This window comes from Tamandua tetradactyla, chromosome 11 (assembly GCF_023851605.1).
Source record: "Tamandua tetradactyla isolate mTamTet1 chromosome 11, mTamTet1.pri, whole genome shotgun sequence".
NCBI classification, from domain to species: Eukaryota; Metazoa; Chordata; class Mammalia; order Pilosa; family Myrmecophagidae; genus Tamandua; species Tamandua tetradactyla.
In genome coordinates this window covers 42,222,045-42,242,883 of record NC_135337.1, presented here as the reverse complement: position 1 = coordinate 42,242,883, position 20,839 = coordinate 42,222,045, and the positions used below count along the sequence as shown (strand labels likewise).

At 36.0% G+C, this 20,839-nt stretch overlaps 1 long non-coding RNA gene and 1 pseudogene across 1 annotated transcript in view; both read right to left on the bottom strand.

Moving 5' to 3' along the window:
- LOC143649492 (uncharacterized) overlaps nt 1-20,839 on the bottom strand; it is a 340,610-nt gene that overhangs the window by 6,713 nt on the left and 313,058 nt on the right. The gene's annotated exons all lie outside the window — the stretch shown is intronic.
- Nucleotides 3,598-4,788, bottom strand: LOC143650939 (ribonucleoside-diphosphate reductase subunit M2 pseudogene; annotated as a pseudogene).

Here is a 20,839-nt window from a genome sequence, read left to right as displayed (position 1 = left end):
CTAATATTTTGTTCAGGCTTTTTGCATCTATATCCATAAAGGATATTGTTCTGTAATTTTTTTGTTGCAAAATCTTTGTTTGCCTTTTGTATTAGGGTGATATCAGCTTCATAGAATCATTTAGGAAGTGACCCTACTCTTCAATTCTTGGAATATTTGAGTAGGATTAGAGTTAATTCTTCTTGAGTGTTTGGTAAAATTCACCAAGCAAGCCACTGGTCTTGGACATTTCTTTGTTAAGAGGTTTCTGATTATTGATTCAATAACTTTATTTGTTATGGGTTTGTTGAAATCTATATTTCCCTGAGTCAGTTTAGGGGTGTTTACATGTTTCTTAGAATTAGTCCATTTCATCTTGGGGATCTCATTTTTCCACATAAAATTGTTTAATAGTCCAAAGTTCCCCTATGGAACAAAAGAAATGTTTTAGTAATGGATGGTGGTAATGGCAGCACAACATTATGAATGTAATTAACAGCAATGAAACATATATATGAATGTGGTTAAAAAGGGGAATTGTTGGAGGGTACTTATGGTAATAGAATAAAATTGTTTTAAAAAATCCATGAAACTTCATTACATAAATAGCAAAACTTTAACATTTTAAGCCTTAATTCTCTATTCACTATTTTCATCTTCTCCCCTGATAACCAGTATTCTAGATTCTGACTCCAAGTTTGCTTTTCTGATCATACAATATATGTTCTTTCGCGTCCAGTTTATTTTGTTCACATGATGTTTTCAAAGTTCATCCATGTTACATGTATCAGAACTTCATTCTTTTTTATGTCTGAATAATATTCCATTGTTGATCATGTTTTATAGATTCATCCATGTTGTGTTTATCAATATTTTTTCTGTTTTACTGCTAAATAAATTCCATTGTTTAGATATACCACATTTGTTTATTTATTCACTAGTTGAGAACGCTTAAATTGTTGAATTGTGAATAATACTGCTATGAACTTTGGCATGTCTTTACATCTGGACGTATGTTTTAATTTTTCTTGAGTAGTTTTCTAGGAGCGCTATTACTAGATTATATGGTAAGTTTCACTCTGGTTGTTTGTCTTATTTTCAAGTTGTAACAATTTGTATGTTGTGAATACACATCTTTTATCAGAAAAAAAATTGTTTAATAGTATCCTCTTAAAATCCTTTTTATTTCTTTAAGATCAATAGCAAATGTCTCTTCTCCCATTTCTGATTTTTGTTATTTACATCCTCTCTCAATTTTTGTCAGTCTAGCTAAAGTTTTTTTTTTAATTTTATTGATCTTTTCAAAGACCCACCTTTTTTTCCCGATTGTCTTGTGTTCTCTCTTCTCTATTTCATTCATCTTTCTCCTAATCTTTATTTCGTTCCTTTTGTTCATTTTGGGTTTAGCTTGGTCTCTTTTTTTCTAGTATCCTCAGGTGCAATGTTAAGTCACTTATTTGAGAATTTTTTTATTTTCTAGAATAAGCATTCACAGAAATAAATTTCACTCAGAGCACTGTTTTTGCCACATATTAAGTTCTGTATATTGTGTTTTTCGTTTTCCTTAAGATATTTCAAATCTCCCTTGTGATTTCTTCTTTAACCCAATAATTGTCCAAGAGTGCATTATTCAATTTCCATATATTTGTGAGTTTTACTGTTCTCACTATTAGTGATTTCTAGCTTCATTACACTGTGGCCTTTCAACATATTAGGACCTGAATCTGAGTTGGCAGAAATTTCAAATTACACAGCTAATGAGAAATGGAATCCTAAAATCTGATTCCAAATTCCCCCTTGTACCTGACAATGCAGGGTAAAGTGCTTATTCATTTTAATGTTGCCCAAGTAAGAAGCCAAAGCCTCAATTTATTAACTTTAGTAGCAATACAATAGATAGAAAAGTCCCATAATATAGGAATAAAAAGACTGACCAGACAATTCATACAATAAGTGTTGAAGAAAACTAGAACAGGCCAAAGGTCAAATAGCCAATGCCATCAGTTGACAAATGCTGCCAAAGGGTCAATGTATATCGAGTATCATTTGTCGTTTATAATGTCTTGTTGTTATTTGTTTGGAACATAAAGAAAGATTGACAATGTAAGCCTTATTAAGTATATATTAGTTTATACTTCCTTCTGAAATTAAAATTTGAATGGGCCATATATTAATAGCCCATACAACACTAGTTTTCTGTTGAAGTTTAGGCAATCAGGTTGTCACCAGATTTAGGAAGTGTTGGAAGTGATTGCACTGGGCAATGTCTAGTCAATCAATCATGACTGTAAGAAAATATTGGGTGGTTATTTCCAAGTATAAACTATAGGCATGATCCAAAGACCACATGTAGAAAGTTTATAACTAAAAAGAAAGCACTCCCAACTTTCAGGAGACTCAACTGCAGTCCTAGTTAACTGCTGAAGAACAAAATCTTGATTAGGTCATTTCATATGAAGATGATGTGAAAATTTTACAACATTATCTTAGATCCCAACTAAGATGCTTTGAGGATCATTTTCTACCAACTAGAAGGTGGGGGAAACACACACATTTTAGAAATCAAATGTTAAGGTCCCTCACAGATTTTAAAACTGAGCTCACCAGCAGTGAGCCAAGGCAATGCCTTCATTCCTAAGGACTTAAGTTAGAAATTTTCACTTGAAAGTTTACCCCTTAAAAAATGAAAACCTTCTTTTCTCTTATGCCAGGACACTCTACCTCAACATATACAACTGTGCTACAGGATAAAACACACAACTTGTCTTCTGTGTGGCGCTGACTGGCTAATACCTAGCTATACACAGAATTGACTTTAAAATTGATATAAAAGTACTTAAGTACGTGAAATAAAATAAAACTTAGAAATAACATGCTTAGTCTACACGGGTTTAAAGTTTAGTCACCTAGTAACTGGCTCCCAGAAAGTGGTAGATTGAATGCATTGAATTTTGCTGTAGAAACTAACAAAAGTTATGCTATCTTAGGCTTGTAACTTGACAGTACGGTGTTTATTTGAATGTGAAGTCAGGAGACCTGGGTTCGATTCCCAGTCCATGAACTTCCCACAAAACAAATAAGCAAAAAAAGCAAGCAATCAAAAAACAAGTAAAACGAAAACAGTTCAACAAATGGTGCTACAATAACAGGATGCTTACATGGAAAAATAATGAAATGTGACCCCACCATACTGCATACAAAAAAGTCTGCTTTGAAGCAGTGAGGATGACATCTTCCAACTGACTTGTGGGAGTAACTGAATATTCAATCCTGCTGGATCCAACTAGGTTGAGGGCTTCTCCTCTCGAAAACCAAGATTCTTGCAGGTACAGTTATATATAGCAAAGTCACCCACAGAAAACCTGCTTGCAAAAACTAAACACAAGACAAGATCTTTCAGAAAAATCCTATCATTCTTGTGTCTTAGATGTCCTCTTTCTAGGCAACTCTACTAATATTATTAACAGGACTAGTTTTAAAGTAGCTACACAGTTTCAAAGATGCCATCAAATATTTCTATTGGAGTATTTTGTGGTGTAGCTGGTTGATACATTTCAACTAGCTGATTTTTTTTAAGAAGAAAAAAGTAAACGAAATAGGAATACATCCTCAGTTCATTTAGAAGTCAGCAACCAAAGTAAAAGAATTTTCTGTTGAACCTGACGTTGCTCCCATCCTTGGATATTTGCCTACTCTCTTCTCAAAGAAGTTGATCTTCCCTTTGAATGAAATATTCTTTATAAATTCAAATGGATTCTCTGAAAAACTTGCTGAAACCCAGTTTTAGCATAAGTCTGCCTGCCATGAATTCAATGTACTGCTTCATTAAAGTGCAATTCATTCCAATCAGCTTTACAGGCAAGGCTTCCTCATAAGAAATTCCTTACAGTGTTGATAATTATTTATTTTATTCTCTGTTCTGGAGGTTTATGAAGCAGGTGTTTGAACATGAAGCAGGCGAAGTTGCAGTGTAAACCCTCACCTATGCTAATAACTTCATTGAAAAATGTGAGGCCAGGCATCTGTCCTTGTTTCTTACGCCAGAAGATCGATACAGAAGAGCCAGAAATGAAGATTCCTTCTATTGCTGCAAAGGCTACAACATGTTCTCCATAGGTAGCTTCTTTGTCCCTAATCCAACACAAGGCCCAGTCTGCCTTCTTCTTCATGCAAGGCATTGAAGAGAAGGCTTTTTTTCAACTGCATTGAAGAGAAATTCCCTTTCTTTGGAATCTTTAATGTAAGTGTCGATAAAAAGATTATACATTTCAGAATGTATATTCTCCATGGCAATTTAGAAGCCATAGAAACAGCAGCCTTCTGTAATCTGAACATCTTGGCTAAATTACTCCACCAAGTTTTCATTTACTGTGCCACCACTTGCTGCAAAGAAAGCCAGAACAAGTGATATAAAATATTGCTGCTCCAACTTCAGGGCTTTCCAGCACAGAATGTCCTTGGAAAGATCCACCTCTTCAGCTGTCCAAATGGAAGCCTCAGCTTTCTTATACATCTGCAAAATATCATGGTATTCTATAGGAAAGATGAGAAAGTGGTGGGGATTTTTTCTCAGAAGTTGTTTATCCTCCATACTGGAAACAGGTACTTCGTTTTCTCCTGCTTGGCAGACTCCTGGAAGATCTTCTGAGAGGTCCTGCTGGCCAGGACATGGGTGCTACTGAGAGCTGGGGGCTTGTTCTCCTTGTCTGCCAGGTTGAGCACCTTCAGGAGCAAGAGCTGGAGCTGCTGTTGGTCCATGAGGGTGGCAAGCAGGATGCACACAAAGAACAGGACACACACACAGAGCATAGTGGTAGTGTTGGCAGGGAGTGTGCAACATTTGTTTTCAATCTTTTTAAATTTCTTGAGATTTCTACCTAACATGTAGTATATTTTAGGGAATGATCATGTGCACTTGAGAAGAATGTGCATACCACTATTTTTGGAGAAAGTATTCTATACATATCAACAAGGTCTATTTAGTTTATATTATTTTTCAATTATTCTAATTCCTTTTTGGTTGTCTGTCTATATGTTCTATCCATTACCCAAAGTGGCCTATTGAAGCTTCCTACTATTAATGCAGAATCATCTATTTCTCCCTTTAATTCTGTCAATATTTGCTCCATATATTTTGGGGACTTTTTTGTTAGGCTCATATGTGTTTATAATTGTTGTATCTTTGTGATGAATTTACCCTTTTATTATTATGCAGTTAAATTCTTTGTCCCTTTTTACATTTTTTCATTTAAAATTTTTTCAGATATTACTGTAATCGCTTTTGCTCTCTTCAGGTTACTATTGTATATAAAATCATTTTCCGTACTTTCACATTCAACCTACTTATGTCTTTGAATTTAAGGTGTGTGTCTGGTAAACAGCATATAGTTGAGTCATGCTCTTTAGTCCATTCTGCCAATCTCTGCCTTTTTACTGGAGGGTTTAACTCATTTGCATTTAAAGTAATTACTGATTATGCAAGACTTACTTTTGCTATCTTAATATTATTTTTGTAAGTCATATCAGTTTAGGCTCTCAATTCTACCATTATGGACTATTTTTGTATTTAATTGATATTTTGTAGTAAGCCATTTAGAATCCCTTCTCATATCCTTTTTCAGATATTTTCTTTGTAATTACCATTAAATTAAAATTCTAAATCTGTAACAATCTTATTTGATTTCATGCCAATTTAACTGTAATAGCATAACATGCATAAACTATGTTCCTAAACTCCATGTCCCCTCACCTTTATATTGTTCTTGCCAAAATTACATTTTTATCCAATGTGTTGCCAAAGTCATACATTTGTCATTGCTTTTTTTGAATCGACAGACTCCAGGAATTGAACCCAGGTCTCTGGCATGGCAGGCAAGAAGTCTGCCACAGAGCCAACACTGCACCACCCAACATTACTTTTTATGCATATGCAATTTAGATCCTGTAAAAAGTAAAAAGTGGAATTACACATCTAAAATATAATAGTACTGGCATTTCTATTTAATCATATAGTTGCTTTTTACAGTAATTTCTATTTCTTCATGAATTTTTTACTTACTCTCTAGTGTCCTTTCCTTTCAACCTGCAGAAGTCTGTTTAGCATTTCTTGCAGGAGCAGTCCTGTGGTGTGAACTCCCTCAGCTTTTGTTTATCTGGGAATATCTTAATCTCTACCTTGTTTTTGAAGAAGGGCATTGACTAGATACTGAATTTTGGCTTGACAGAATTTTTGAGTACTTTAAATATATCATCCTCCTTCCTTCTTACTCCATAGTGTCTGATGAGAAATTGGCTCTTTACATTATTGAGGATCCCCTAAGTATATGTATTGCTTTTTCTTGCTGCTCTCAGGATCTCTCTTTGTCTCTGGCATTCAACAGTTTGATTAAATGTTTATGGGTGTTGGACCAGTTTTCTTTTATCCTGTTACAAGTTGAGCTTCTTGGCTGTACATATTCATGTCTTTCATTAAATTTGGGAAAAGTCATTATTTCTTCAAATATTCTATCTCTCTTTCTTCTTCTTCTGGGACCCCCATAATACACAAATTGGTATGACGGATGGCATCTCACTTACCTTTTTTGCTTTTATTCATTCTTTTTGTCTTTCTGCTCTTCAGACTGAATAATTTCAATTTTCTTACCTCATATTTACTGGCTCTTTCTTCTTGCATCTCTAATCTGATGTTGGACCCCTCTATGGAATTTTTAATTTCAATTACTGTGGTCTCCAGCTCCAATTTTTCTGCATATTTCTTTTTTTTATGATTTGTTTTTCTGTAATGAAATTCTTGTTTTGTTTTGGTAGCATTTCCGGATATACTTTGTTCTTTGCCCTTTCCTTTAGCTTTCTGAGGATATTTAAGACTGCTTTTTAAAAAAGGTATTTTTCTGGTTTGTCAAAAATTAGGTCTCCTTCATTGATGGCTTCTTATTTCTTTAAAATTTTGCTTTTTTCATGAACCATTACTTCCTGTTCTTTGCGTGCCTTATGATCTTCTGTTGCTTAGTGGACATTGTTATATTTATATATGTTAACTCTGGAACTTAGTCCCTGAAATGTTTTTTTCTTAAACTTGTCTCCAGCTACTGTTATGGTGGAGATATCTTGAAATGTCAGGAGCTACCAAAGAAACAAACAAAAAGCATCACATCTTTTACAGTCTTTCCAGATTTTTTACTCCCTGTTGGTTGTCCTTCAAGGTTTAGTTGTCCTAACATTAAACCTGAAAAATAATTCCATGTGAAGGTGTCATGTCCTCTCTCTTTTTTTTCTGAGCATGTGTCTTATCCTGGGCATGCTCTCATGGCATTAGGAATTCTCTTGTCTAATGGATCAGAATAACCTCTCTTCACCATAAGACATAGTCTATCCTCCCAGTCCAGGCCCTTTATTGTATGCATTAAAACTGGGATTCCTTTGTTTCAGACCACTGTGATTTGATTGTTTCTTATACTGGTTTAGCTGTCCTATTCTATGAGCTGCTTCTGTATGCAGGTCAAAGTCTGGGATGGTAAATTAAACATAGTGTCTCAGTTCTTTAGGTTGCCATCAGGCAGATTTTTACAGGCACACATGCATCCCAGTTTGCACATAAGAATTAATCTGCTCCCTCTAGAAATTGAATCATAGATCCACAGTGAGAGTGCAGGCTGGCTCTGCACTGAGCCAGGGAATGGATAGGGGAAGGATCAGCAATGGTTCTCTGAGTTTTCCTACTTTTTTGTTTGCTTCCTACTGTTTTTAAGTTGTCTTTTTAAATTCAGCTGACTGCAATATTTTAACTGCTTTCTGGAGATATGAGGAAGATGGCTCTGCTAATTTGAGCTTGTATTTTGAAAAAAAAATTCAATGGGGGAAAGGAATCCTGGAGCATATAAGTCTACAATCTTGGTATTGTCATCCAAGTTTATTATTTTTTAAAAGAAAATGATTCTGGTCTGTATTAGTCAAGATTCCCCCAGACACACACGACAGACAGGATATATATATATATAAATATCATGGGGTTTATTACAGGGAATGGGTCATATGACTATGGGGATTGGCAAGTCTGTATTTCCTAGGTCAGGCCACAAGTTGAAAACCCTAATGAAGGTTTCAATGGGTTCCCCAGGAGATGCTGGGCTGATGTAGAGATAGAAATTCTTCTTTCTGTCTGCTCAAATCATCAGTTCTCCATTTAAGCCCTTCAGCTGATTGTATGAGACTTCTCTCATTACTGAAAGCAAACTGTTTTATTGATTGTAGATGTAATCAGCCATAGATGCAATCAACTGACTAATGACTTAAATCCACAAAATAGCCTCATAGTAAAAATTAGGCCACTGCTTGCTTGACCAAACAATTGAACACCATAACTTAGCCAAGTTGATATATGAACTTAACCAACACAATCAAACCCTTGTCTATTTGGCACACTTCATATCTCCTTCAATCTTATTTAATTTCTAAATAAAAACAATAACAGTAATAATATTTCCCCTAACATAATTCAACTGTCCTGCATGCAACTGTAAGCAGACTGGCCCTTTCCTCATAAAAGAATGTAAGTCTTTAAGTAACATTCACACTTAAATAGTATGACAAAACTTTAATACAATTTATGTTCTATAATAAGAGGATATGATAGGGAAGAAAACAAAGATAATTGCTTTAAGTATATACACAAACATTCATAAAAAACAAAGAGGAAATACTCATAACCATTATAGTCTTCATTTCTGCAACTGGTCATGTTAATGTAGCTATTTATAACTACACTATATTATATGTGGTATTATATGTTATATATTTTTATATAACAAGTAGAACTATACCCTCTTCCACTATGCATTATATATTCCCTTTACCGTCAACCGTCAGCAAGTACCTCAGTTGGCCTTGGATCTTTGCCTGGTGGGGTGACCCAAAGCTTAATTTCTGAAGTGTTAGGCCATTGTAGTTCTGCTTGGATTGGGTTCTTGCAGTTTTCCACCAGCTTTAATCACAGGGAATGACAGTAATAAGAAATACCCTAAGGAATCTCCTATATTACAGGCCAACTCTCCTTTACCATTGTGTAATAGCAGCTTTATTTCTCCTTGATAATAAAGATTAACCACCCCAGTCAGTACATTAGTCAGCACTGTAGATTGGATGCTGATTTATGACATATAAAGCTTCCTGGAGAACTATGCCCCAGCATTGCCAGGTATTTCTATACAGTTGGTATCATGATTGAGTCTTCAAAAGGTCATTTCACAGTTATATCAATTCAGCTTCTTCAAGGTGATGGGGAATATGATAAAACCAATGAATGAGCATATGACAACTCCTACACTTCATTTGCTGTGAAGTGGGTTCTTTAATCAGCAGCAATGCTGTATGGGATACCACAATGTGGATGAGGTATTTATAAGTCCATGAGAGGTAGTTTTGTCAGAAGCCTTGCAGGCAGAGAAGCCAAATCCATATCCTGAGTATGTATCTGTTCTAGTAAGGACAAAATGCTGCCCCTTCCATGATAGAGCATGCAATGTAATCAACCTGCCCCCAGGTAGCAGGCTGATGACCTCAGGGAATGATGATATTGGAGAGTGAGTGTTGGTCTCTGCTACTGGCAGATTAGGTACTCAGCAGTAGTTGTAGCTATTTGGGCTTGGAGAATGAAGTCTGTGTTACTGAGCCCATGCATAACTTCCCTTCCCCATGGTGACTTTGTTCAGAATCTCATTGGGCATTGACAGGAGTGGGTGGGGAAAGAGGCTAACTGGTATTCACAGAATGGATCATCCTATCTACTCAATTATTAAGATCTTCTGCTGAAGTCACCCTCCGGTGAATATTCACAAGAGACAAAAATATCTTCATGATTTTTTTATCCCTTTGCAAAGGTCTATCAATATACCTTACCTCTCCCCCAGAGCTCTTTATCACCACTTTCCCTACCATGTTCCTTCTGAATCCCTGACCATCCAGCCAAATCATTGGCAACAGCCCATGAATCAGTTTACAGATACATCTCCAAGTCAGTGAACAACCAGGTGCACTGCTTGAAGTTCTGCTCTCTGGGAGGATTTCCTTCACTACAGTCTTTCAGAGATAACCCAGAAAGGAACTGTAGTCCTTTAGCTGTCCACTTCTGGGTGGTACTTGTAAATCATGCAAAACTGTCTATAAATCAGGCTAGAGATTTCTCTTTCTGTGAGAAGACCATTATAGGTTTGTTTTGCAAAGAAGACTCAGGAGAATCTAGAGTTTCAATGTCTTTATATGAATCATTATTAGCCCATATGCCCCAATTCCAATTTTTAGGATCCCATTGTCTCCCAATCAATGTCCTCACTTTAACGGCAGACAGTTGTAAGTTTGGAAATTCAGTTTATGTTGTAGTTTACCTATTCACACAGTAAGACTCCAGGTCTTGTTTTCGGAAATCTCAAGTCTGTGGCTATCAGGAATAATAGATTTTTCAGAGCATATAGAAGCTCACATTCTATAAACTTCATGTTCTTTATGAGCTGGGAATTTGAAGCATTCAGCTCATTCTTTCTTTAACAATTGTATCCAGATATTTAGAAACAACAAGTCGATATTATACTTTAAGCTTCACACAACTAAGTCTTAAATACACTGCACCCAGATTATCATCTTTTAGAAGCATTTGCATAGCAGTGTCCAGTACTGATCTTTTGCATATTTCTATTGCCAATTCACAGCTTGGACTATCAGTGTCATCTTGATCATTGGAAACAGAGTAATCAATGACTTTTAATCTAATTAGATTAGTGAACCAATTCCAAAACTCCAGAAACAACTCAGAAATCCCATCCTACATTTTGCTTCTGATGAAACCACCTTTGTTACCAATATCTGTATTAGGGTTCTCCACAAAAACAGAAACTGATGGATATTATGAGATTTATTATAGAAATGACTCATGTGATTGTGGGAATTGGCAAGTCCAAATTTCCATAAGGGAGGCCACAATTTTGGAACTCTGATGAAGGTTTTGATGGGGCCCCCAGGTGAAGCTGGTTGGCTGAAGTAGAGATGGAAATTCTTCTTTCTGTTTGCTGAAATTATCAGTTTTTCCTTTAAGGCCTTCAACTGATTGTATGAGACAGCTCTCATCGCTGAAGGCAGTCTCCTTTGTTGATTATAGATGTAATCAGTTGTATTTGCAATTAACCAACTAATGATTTAAACCCAGGAAATAGCCTCATAGTAACAATGAGGCCAGTCCTTGCTTGGCCAAAGAACTGGACAACTTAACCTAGCCATTTTGACAAATGAACTTAAGTATTACATGGCCTAAATTACTTTCTTTTTTTTTTTTTAATTCCACAGTACTTTTAAAAATCAGAAAATAAATATAGCTGAATCTTCTTATTTCCAAAATGTTAATGTCATAGGGATAATTAAATGACTCACAAATATATAGAGAGAAGTTTTGAAGCAGCTTTTCCCTTTCCTTTATTTTCGTAGAATGAACTGGCCAATTATTCTAAGATTCAAGTAAAAAAAAAATTAGCAAATTTAACTCTACCATCCATCTTTTCCAGAAGTAAACATCCCTTTGATGTGAATTAGTTAAATGACTGCCTCTAGGTAGCTTTGGTTATATAGACAACCAACATTTCATTGTGAAAATAAGCTATGAAACTTCCTAATGAAGAGTAGTTTTGCTTGGATATTTAGCCTTCAATACCTTTAGGTGATCTGCTTCACAATGTATATAAAACAGTTTTAAATGCAAATGAATAGTCAGAACTAGTTTATCTTTAAGCACCTGGGCAAGCACTGTGATGAGGCCTCTTTCTTTTCAATTACATTTGGAAGATGTTCTTGGGGCCTGGCAGATAAGCATACACACACCCAAATAAAATTAATGTGCCATTTATGTGCAGACCACTCTATTTATTTATGTTTGTCTGAGACAGCAATTGAAATAAAAGGTGAATTGGTAAATTCAGATATTTTTAAAACATACTTATTTTATTCAATTTTAGCAAATGGACTAATGGCTTTCAAATGCGGTGTGCTTAATGCCATGAAAGCATATGAACTTTACACAATTTACTAAAAAAAAAAAAAACTTTCTGTATAATTGCTCTTTAGTTTGAGACCTCACAAAAGTATTTGTATGAATATTTAAGATTTATGACTGGAAATAGAGGATAATGATAGATGTATGTACAGTTTGCAAGAGTTTAATAATGGAAATATGTTACCATTTGGGAGGTTAATGTGTGTTACCTTCTCCAAAGATCACAATTCCTGTCTTTCTTTGTGAGAAACTCCTGTTAATTGCTCTGAGAAGTCATTGATTGTCTGTTACTGAGTCAAAACATATAAGGCTAGACAGATGGCTTAATGTCACAAAGTTATTGGCTCATATAACAAGATTTTTATTACTAAGTTTCAGATGAAAAGAGAAAGCTGTGAATAATAAATATAAAGCAAATTCCTGTATATTAGATCAGGATGTTCTATGCTATTAAAAATATGGCACTGAAGTTTTAAGTGAAAGATTTGTAAGGAAAGGTAGAGGGATCAGAATTGACTATAGAAGAATAAATATAATCCCAATTTATAAAAGAGAGTGAGACACAAGTGAATTCTTATTATGCATGACCTTGAAGAAACTGCTGCCTTCTTACCCCACTGCTCATAATGATGTTATACAAAAATATATACTGTAAGCATTAGGTTATTATGGGAAGTGTTTTGGAAATCTTATTATTCAGAAAATAATCAGTGATATAAACGTGCTTATAAGTTTAAAATGGTCTAATTTTATATGAAATTATTAATACTTTAAATGAAATAAATAGTGATTAAAATCATATGACACTAATTTAAAAATGTTATAGTATATTTTCTCTAGATATTTATTTCCAAAATATTAATAATACATGCTATAAAAACATACATTCATCATTATGATTATTTCTCTATTAACAAGCTTTTACAAAGCACTTTTCACAATAATCCAATGCTCCACATATTCCTATTTATCATTTAATGTGATCAATGTGTTAAGAAGGTAAAGAGATTCTTTAAAGTCACAAACAACAAAACACAAAGGCATCCTTTGTGCTATAAATACCTGTCTTTTTTCCTCTGTTTCCATCCCTCCTATTTCCTGTGCTGCAAATGTACTAGTTTTTTTTTTTTTTTGATATAGAAGGATGAACATGTTGGCTCAATGTTTGTACACAATTTTTTTTAGTCTTTAAATTAATTCACATTTTCCCAGCCATTCTCAGTGAATTATTCTTGAATTTGTATAAAGAACAATATAAAAAGCAACAGCCAGAAAAAGAATGCCAGTTTTTGCATTTTCTTTTAGAACTTCTAAGTTCTCCAGTGGTGTTTTCCACAAGGAAATTGTTATAGTAAGCACTGTATTTTTCCCCCTTTATAATGATTTTGGATTTTAAGACATTTTGGTCTGTGGTCTGAAATTTTCTGATTTTCTTATGCCTCATGTTCTAACACAATTTTCACAGGATCTGAGTATGAATGCTATTTTTTTAAAATTTCTCTCTGTCCCTTTTAGAAGGCCATTTTTAGCATAGCCTCTATTTGAAAATACTTGACGTCATTTTTTGTGTCTGCGTGAACAGGGAACTTCACGTACTCCTTAACCTTTGATCTTTCCCCTTGTGTTCCTCCCAAGTCATTTCCCAGTTGAACATGTGAGTCAGACAAGTAAGAGAAGCACAATGAGTGCATGGAAGAAAGCAGTTTTCTTGGTAAGGAGCAGGCATGTGAAAACTTTCAGAGCTTTGTTCCCAACTCTTGTGCTTTTTTTTTTTTTTTGATGATTCGGATAGCAGGGGTAGTGGAAACAGATGCTATCAGATCTGCATTTTTTGGCTCAGGATAAAGCAAGCAAAGGGTAACAGAGTCATGCTGTTTTGCAAACTAACATACACACTTCGTCCTTCCAAAATACTTCTGGCTAAAAAAACAAATTGTCAGGCAAAAGGTGCTATGATACCACCTTACCTTTAGTTGAGGAACATAGAGAATAGAATTGCAAACCAATTAGATTATCAGTTTACAGTTAACAAAGTCACTTTACTTCTACTATGTCTTGCAGCTGCTTTTTAAAATTCCATTTCTGGGAATTTTAAATCTGCATGCAAAATGCTGGCATTTCCAAAGGACCTTGGATTGCTATCGCTGCCCCTTGTGGCAATGACGAGTTTTCTGACAACTGGCACCGGAAGCAGGAAAATCCAAGTTCCCTTCTGAGTTCTGTCTTTGATTATTTCTGTGCCCTTGAATGAATCACTTTTAACTTCTTAGTCTCAGTTTCTCCTTTCACAGAACCAGCCTATTATTGTACTATGACTCATGCTGCTTATCGCATATAAATGCGCTCTGAACGTTTGTGTATTGCTTTGCAATGGAGAGTAATTAATTAAGATTCCTCTGTGGCTGATAAACCTTCCCACTAAATACATGATAGATATGATTGGCTGAGAGCTGTCATATGTTTTATCAGTAACCTGGTAATGACAGCAACTAGGAGTTATTTGGTTTAGAAAAGTTGCTTCCAAAGAAGCCCAGCAGAGATCCTGAGAGTACCCGTCATGATGCACTGAAAGATGTTCAGAATGAGAGACAATGTCTTTCAGAACACAAGCTCTGATGTCACTTCCTTCCATGACCTTGGATCACCAAATCACATCTATCAGAATCAGGGGAGTTTATTTATGAGCCCTTGTTTCAGCAATTTAGCTCTGTTAATGGCAGCACTTCAACGGTTAATAACCTCTGGTCTCCTGGTGATTGCACTGCCCTGTAGAGGGAGAGGCTTCCCTGCTGGCTATGTTCCCTACTTTGAAATGACCCCCAAAGTAAAGCACTAAAATCTGATAATTTGTCTTAAAGATTCCTTTGACCCCACAGCAAATGTATCAAGAAACAAATGACACTATTAATAAATGTCACGGTATGAAAACAAGAAGTCATGGTCACTACGGCCTGGGTACTCAGAGAAATCGCCACAAAGGTAAGTAGAACTCAACTTGGGCTTTGAAGAAACAGGATCAGGGATAACCAGTGGCTGTCTTGGGATGAAATAAGGGAAAAGATATGTTTTATTAGTAAGTAGGCTTGTTCTCATGGTTGGTTTTGCTGCTGTTGTTATTGTTTTCTTAGGTTTTGAGTTGTGAGCATAAATACTCCACTTCCCCAGAGCCCACACCTTACTGGCTCGTGAGCTACCATTTCATACTTGCAGGTTTGCAACTCCTGGCGTCGATAAAAGGGGAGCCATGGGGAGAGGCACGTCTGGAGCAAAGTCAAGATGGTGAGAAGATCTGGCTTAATTTAAAAAGACAAAAAGAAAAAGTTGAGAAGAGCTACAATGTTGGAGTGGAGTCCTTGTTTAGAGGAGTTTAGAATGCATACTGGAAGTTTCTTAAAATGCTTAATCAACTGAAAGACTATCTTCCCAGATGAAAATGCAATCATATATAATTTTCCACTATCATTTCAAATTGGGCATAAGATTTAGATAGGAAAATACAATCCCTTCACAGGTAGCACCCTGTTCCATTCCTCTGAAAGGTATTCTGGAGTCATGTGGTATTCCAAATGGATGGCATTTCCAAGTAGAGTGCAATAGGAATGGGATCTGGGGAGCTGGACTATAAGAGAAGGATGATCTTCATATCTTTATTTCCTTCCAACTCAATATTTTTTCCAAAATGCCTTTGGAAATGCTATCTTCCTATAAATTAGGAACACAAAATAATCTGAGTTCTGCTAAATATCACAGATGATCAAGATCTGGAAATAAAGGGCTTTTGTAATTAGACAAAATCGTCATAGCAACAAAGATATTATTGGTGATGTATAGTTTGGAATAAATCATTTTATTATACTTCCCTAAAATACAATTTTGTAAAATATAGTGACACATTGAGCCAGTTTAGATGGAAGTTTTTGTATTGTCGCTTTCCATTTTCAGGCTAAGGAAAATTAAATTTATAAACAAAGCTCGACTAGAATTAAAATTAGTCTCCAAGAAAAGTATTTGAGTTCACTTTTCTTCCTCATAAATTGTGTTTAAAAATTTATTGCTTGTTACAATTATTATGCATGAGCAAGCTTAAACAACTTACTAATAAAACTAATGGTATTCCACAAGATGCAATTAAAATTGCTAAAGTAATAGGATGACCATGAGAGCTTCCTTTGGAGGAATAGCAAACATTCAATTGTGAGTGTGTTTGTGGATTATATGAGAAACTTAATTTGGCCAAATAAGGACTTGCATTTGACAGGCAGTTACTTTGGTTATAAGAGTTCCATGGTTTCTATAGCATTCTTAAAAAAAAAAAAAAGAAGAAAAAATGTGATATAAAGATTATTAAGAGAAGGTTCATTCAGAAAGCAATGATGGAAAAATATAAGGATATCATTTTTCCTGATAATGTGCTCTAGTTGCTGCTTCTTATTCCATCTGTATGCTGGAGGCAATAAGCCCTTCCAGCCAACCTTTCACTTCTCACATTTTCTATTCAAAGACTGTCAAGGCAGATGGCATTAAATGCCATCTTTATTGAATCACAAACCTTAGTGCTTTACCCGAAATATGCAAGTATTAATCAAAGTTCTAAGATTTCAAGAAAAAAATTATGAGAGTTGGAGAAACAGGCAAACTCTCATTTTTTCTTGAAATGGAAGTGACTGAGAAGAGGTATGAGAGTTTATGAAAGAACCTAGCCAATCATATAATAATAAAATAATATTATAAATCGGCAACAATGGCAAGGACAACAGCAACAAAATTCATTGAATTTTCCAGGAAGTTTCTATATGTCTTTCATAGCTGTTTGGCCCACTCTTTCAAAGTGCCTGAAGCCCAATGTTAAAGAAGCTCTTTGCCAGGGTGGCCTTCTTTGTCACTGAACTGCTAACATGGCGGCTGAACAACTGGCGTTTTCCTATCTACTGAACTCCCACCAGTTAGGGTGGTACCTCCTGATAGTTAGGCAAAGGGAAGCCCCTGAGATATCTGAAAGAAGCGTATTATTGTGTCTAATAACTGAGGAGTTCATCAACTTTTAGAGCATAACAGAGCAGAATAGTTTCTATTTAATATTTCCTATTTAAATCCTCTGTCGACAGAGCATTTAAATTAAGATACTGCAAGAGAAGGCTCTTGTAGTATCTTAAAAATGCAGAAGAGTATTGAACGTTTTGTCTTTTAAATAGTATTACTGAACCGGATGCTCTGAAGCAGGTAATGTATAGTAGTAGTTATATGTTTACTGTCAGTATCCAGTATGTTTTCTAAGTTGCTACCAGTGTAAGAACTCACGTTTTCTTTGGGTAATGATGCAGAATTCTTTTGGATTCCTAATGAGAAACATGTGTGAGTAGTTTTCAATTCTTTAGAGAAATATTTTACCTTTATGTAATGTGCCTACTCCAACTGGAATGTATACAGCACCATAGCCACTTCTTCTAACATTAAATGGGTGGCTTTCTCAGAGGCCACCTTCATATAAAAATTTAAAAAAAGGGTTGTTGAGCATTTATTCTGACAACTTTCCATTTACATTTAAAAATACATTTACATTTAAAAATTGACTTCTATGAGGCAGCCCTGGAGCTCCTTAATGGTCTTTGCCATTGCATTTACCCAGTCTATAGGGAGAGAACTAAGATGCTTTGAACGCTGCTTGGCTGTCCCCCATAGTTTTGCATATTTGGCCGCACATTTGACGTATGAAACGCAAGCATTGTAGTAAAGAGGGGAAGCTTTTTTTCTTCTTTTGTACAGAATGTGTTCAAACTTGTCCCTACACATCTGTATGTATTGTAGATGAATGCAGCTTCTTTCATGAAATCCCATAAGGTGTTTCTGCAATGAGCAACACTCATTTAACAAGTGCACTCTGCCATGCAGGCGGGACCTGCCAGGAGCAACAGCACGCCTGGAACAGAAATGTTGTTTAATGAATATTTATTGATTATGAATATTCATTAAATTAACATCTTTATGGCCGGCCCCAGGCTTTGTAACTTATGTGGTAGTAAAGTGGTTAAGTAAAGTTTTCAAGCCAATCTTGGAGCCCTTTGAGGCTCTGATAACTGTAGAAATTACCAAGATTAAGTTCTTTCTGAAAGAAAACAGCACTGAAATGTGATGTGGTTACATGTGGCATCAAAGCCTTTGGTTTTTGAATCATGGTAAAAAGTGACCTGGCCCTTTATCTCCAATTTTTTGGTACAACCGCTATTGCAGAGTGATTTAGTCATTATCTCACTGTTTCTTCTTTTTTTCAATTTCTCCATCCCCATGCTTACTTTATCAATCCTAGATACCATCATGTTTGGCATGGATTACTGAGCCAGCCTACTCCTCCGATGTTCTTTGAAGGCAGACTTGCCATCCTCCAAATCATTTAGAAGACTGTGATCCTCCTAAAACACATTTTTGATCATGCAACTCCCCTGCTTAAAATCTGTCAAAAGATTTTCTGTTGCCTTTAGGATCAAGTCCAAGATTCTTCCCGTGGATCTGGATCTTGCTTTCTTTCTAATTTCATTTCTCACCAGTTCCTACTCTGATTTTTTTTGGTGGCAGTCATAGTGAAAATTTACTCATTTTATCTCTTGCCTATGAGCCCTGGGGCACACTTTAATTTAGGCTTGTGAATATGCTCTCTGTGCCACTAACTCTTTGATTGGCTTAGCCCTTACTTACCTTTTTGGCATTACCTTACACCTCATTTCTCCTGGAAAGCCTTTCTGTACCCATAAAGACTGGCATAGATGCTCCTTCTCTGTGCTGTTATAGCATCCAGATTTACTCCTACTTTAGGATACACCACACTGCATTGAAATGACCTCTTTATTGTCTTTCATAAACTTCACAATCACCTTCGAACATGGAACTATATATAGTCCGTCAATGAAACTCCAGAATGCAGATAAGTATCAAACAAATAACAGACGCTTAATATGCCTGTATATTTGCAAAAATGAATTGAGTCAACATGCTTGATTCCTCCAGAAACCATCGCCGAGAGACTTGGCTTTCCCTACTCCCAGTTATTCCAGGTAGTTCACACTGACTCCAGGGAGTATTGGTAAAGTACAATCACCATGGATTTCACATCTAAAGTTTGGTGTGTGGAAAATCTTACTCAAGCAGGAACTCAGCTCTGTGCTATATTACCTAGGACTCTGGTTATCAGTATCAAAAAGCATCTAAGTTAGTTAAAGCATAAGAGAGGTATTTATAAAAAGAATATAGAGGTAGGTCATGGAAAATACTGCAAGGCATATGGTGGGAGAAATCTGGAGCCATAAACTAAAATTGGAACCATGAATCCGAAAGGACTCTGTATCATATATTTGCCTCTCTTTGCGTTTCCATTGCAGACTTCCCCCTTCGCCAGCTTTTCCCCTGCTTCTCAGACCACATGGGAGATGCCTGAGTTTATAGCACTCCATTCAAGATACCGGCCCAGATGAACTAGATTCCTTCTGCTCAGTTCTCAGGAGAGGAAATACGATTGCTCTAACTAAGGGACAAGTACAACAAGATTAGCAGGGGCTTATTTCAGAAGGTAAAGGCATCACTTAGGAAGTTTACTATGAGCTAAGAAATGAACCCCAAAGATGTGCTTTCTGAGAATAATATTGTCTAATAATAGACACCTGTTTCTCTAAGACCTGAGCGATGAATGCAGAGAGTATTCTTTTATTGCCTGACTTCACTTGGAAATTTCTCTATCCTAATTCTAGTGACATTTCATTTGGGATCTTACAACTGTAAACAGTATCATTAGTTTTTCCTATTATAAGGGCTATACCAACATTAGTGAGGCTAGCTCAGATCTGCTGCTTAGGCTCAAAGATGTGCTATCCGTTCCTCTCACTTATGGGTCTTGATGGACAGAGAGCCTACAACCTAGGAGTTTATTTCCATTACATAATTCTTAACAGCATTATGAACTATTTTGTTTATTACTTGGCTGGGTCTCTGGTTGTATCGGCCTTTTTTATTTGGTGTCCATTTTTCACATATTTTATTCTCTCCCCTTTATCCAGTGGAGATAAAGTGGAAAATATTTGTAATCATAAAGACACAAAAAGGTCTCAAAACCTGTTCTTTGTCACCCTTTAACCTTTGTTCTCTTTTTCCTGTGCCACAACTTAAACAGTAGTTGCAGACCCTCTTTAGTTGAAATTTCTTGGGAAAAAAAAGTCCCTGTTTAATAAGGAACCTGCAGGATTCAGTCTGGGTTTCCTTCCTGTGATTGAGCTCTTAGTTCAATCAGATCCCTGTGATCACTGTCCCTGTGCAGAGTTCATCCACCATCCTGAGCACCTGCATGTGAGCTGGAGTGGAATTTCCTGTTCGTCTGCCCTGAGCTGGATCTTCTATTGTGTTTAGCATCTTCTATCCTCCTTCCTTAATTCTTTGGTTCCCAGTTTCCCTGCAAGGGGCAACACAATGTCTTTGTGTTCAGATTTTCTGCTTTAACTTCAGTAGAATCAAACCATTCCAGAATTAGTGAATCAAAGGCTGCAAATTTAAAAACTGCCTTTCTAACTGCATCAGAGACATTAATTCTTTAAACTCATGTCAAAATGCTTCTGCCTCAGGCTCCCTTGGGTAAATATGACCCCATTTGCAGTTGTTTCTAGTTTCCCTGTGGAGATGGGCCTCACTGTTTAATGTTTAACAAATGCTCTACAATGCAGGGGTCCAGCTGCAGCATTATCCCTAATCAGAATGATGTCATAGCCTTGCTCCCAAAGCTGCAGTCCCTTTGAGTCTGCTTGTTCTGCTTCTGCTAAGACTGGGCTTCATCAAGGATTCTCAAGACTCAGG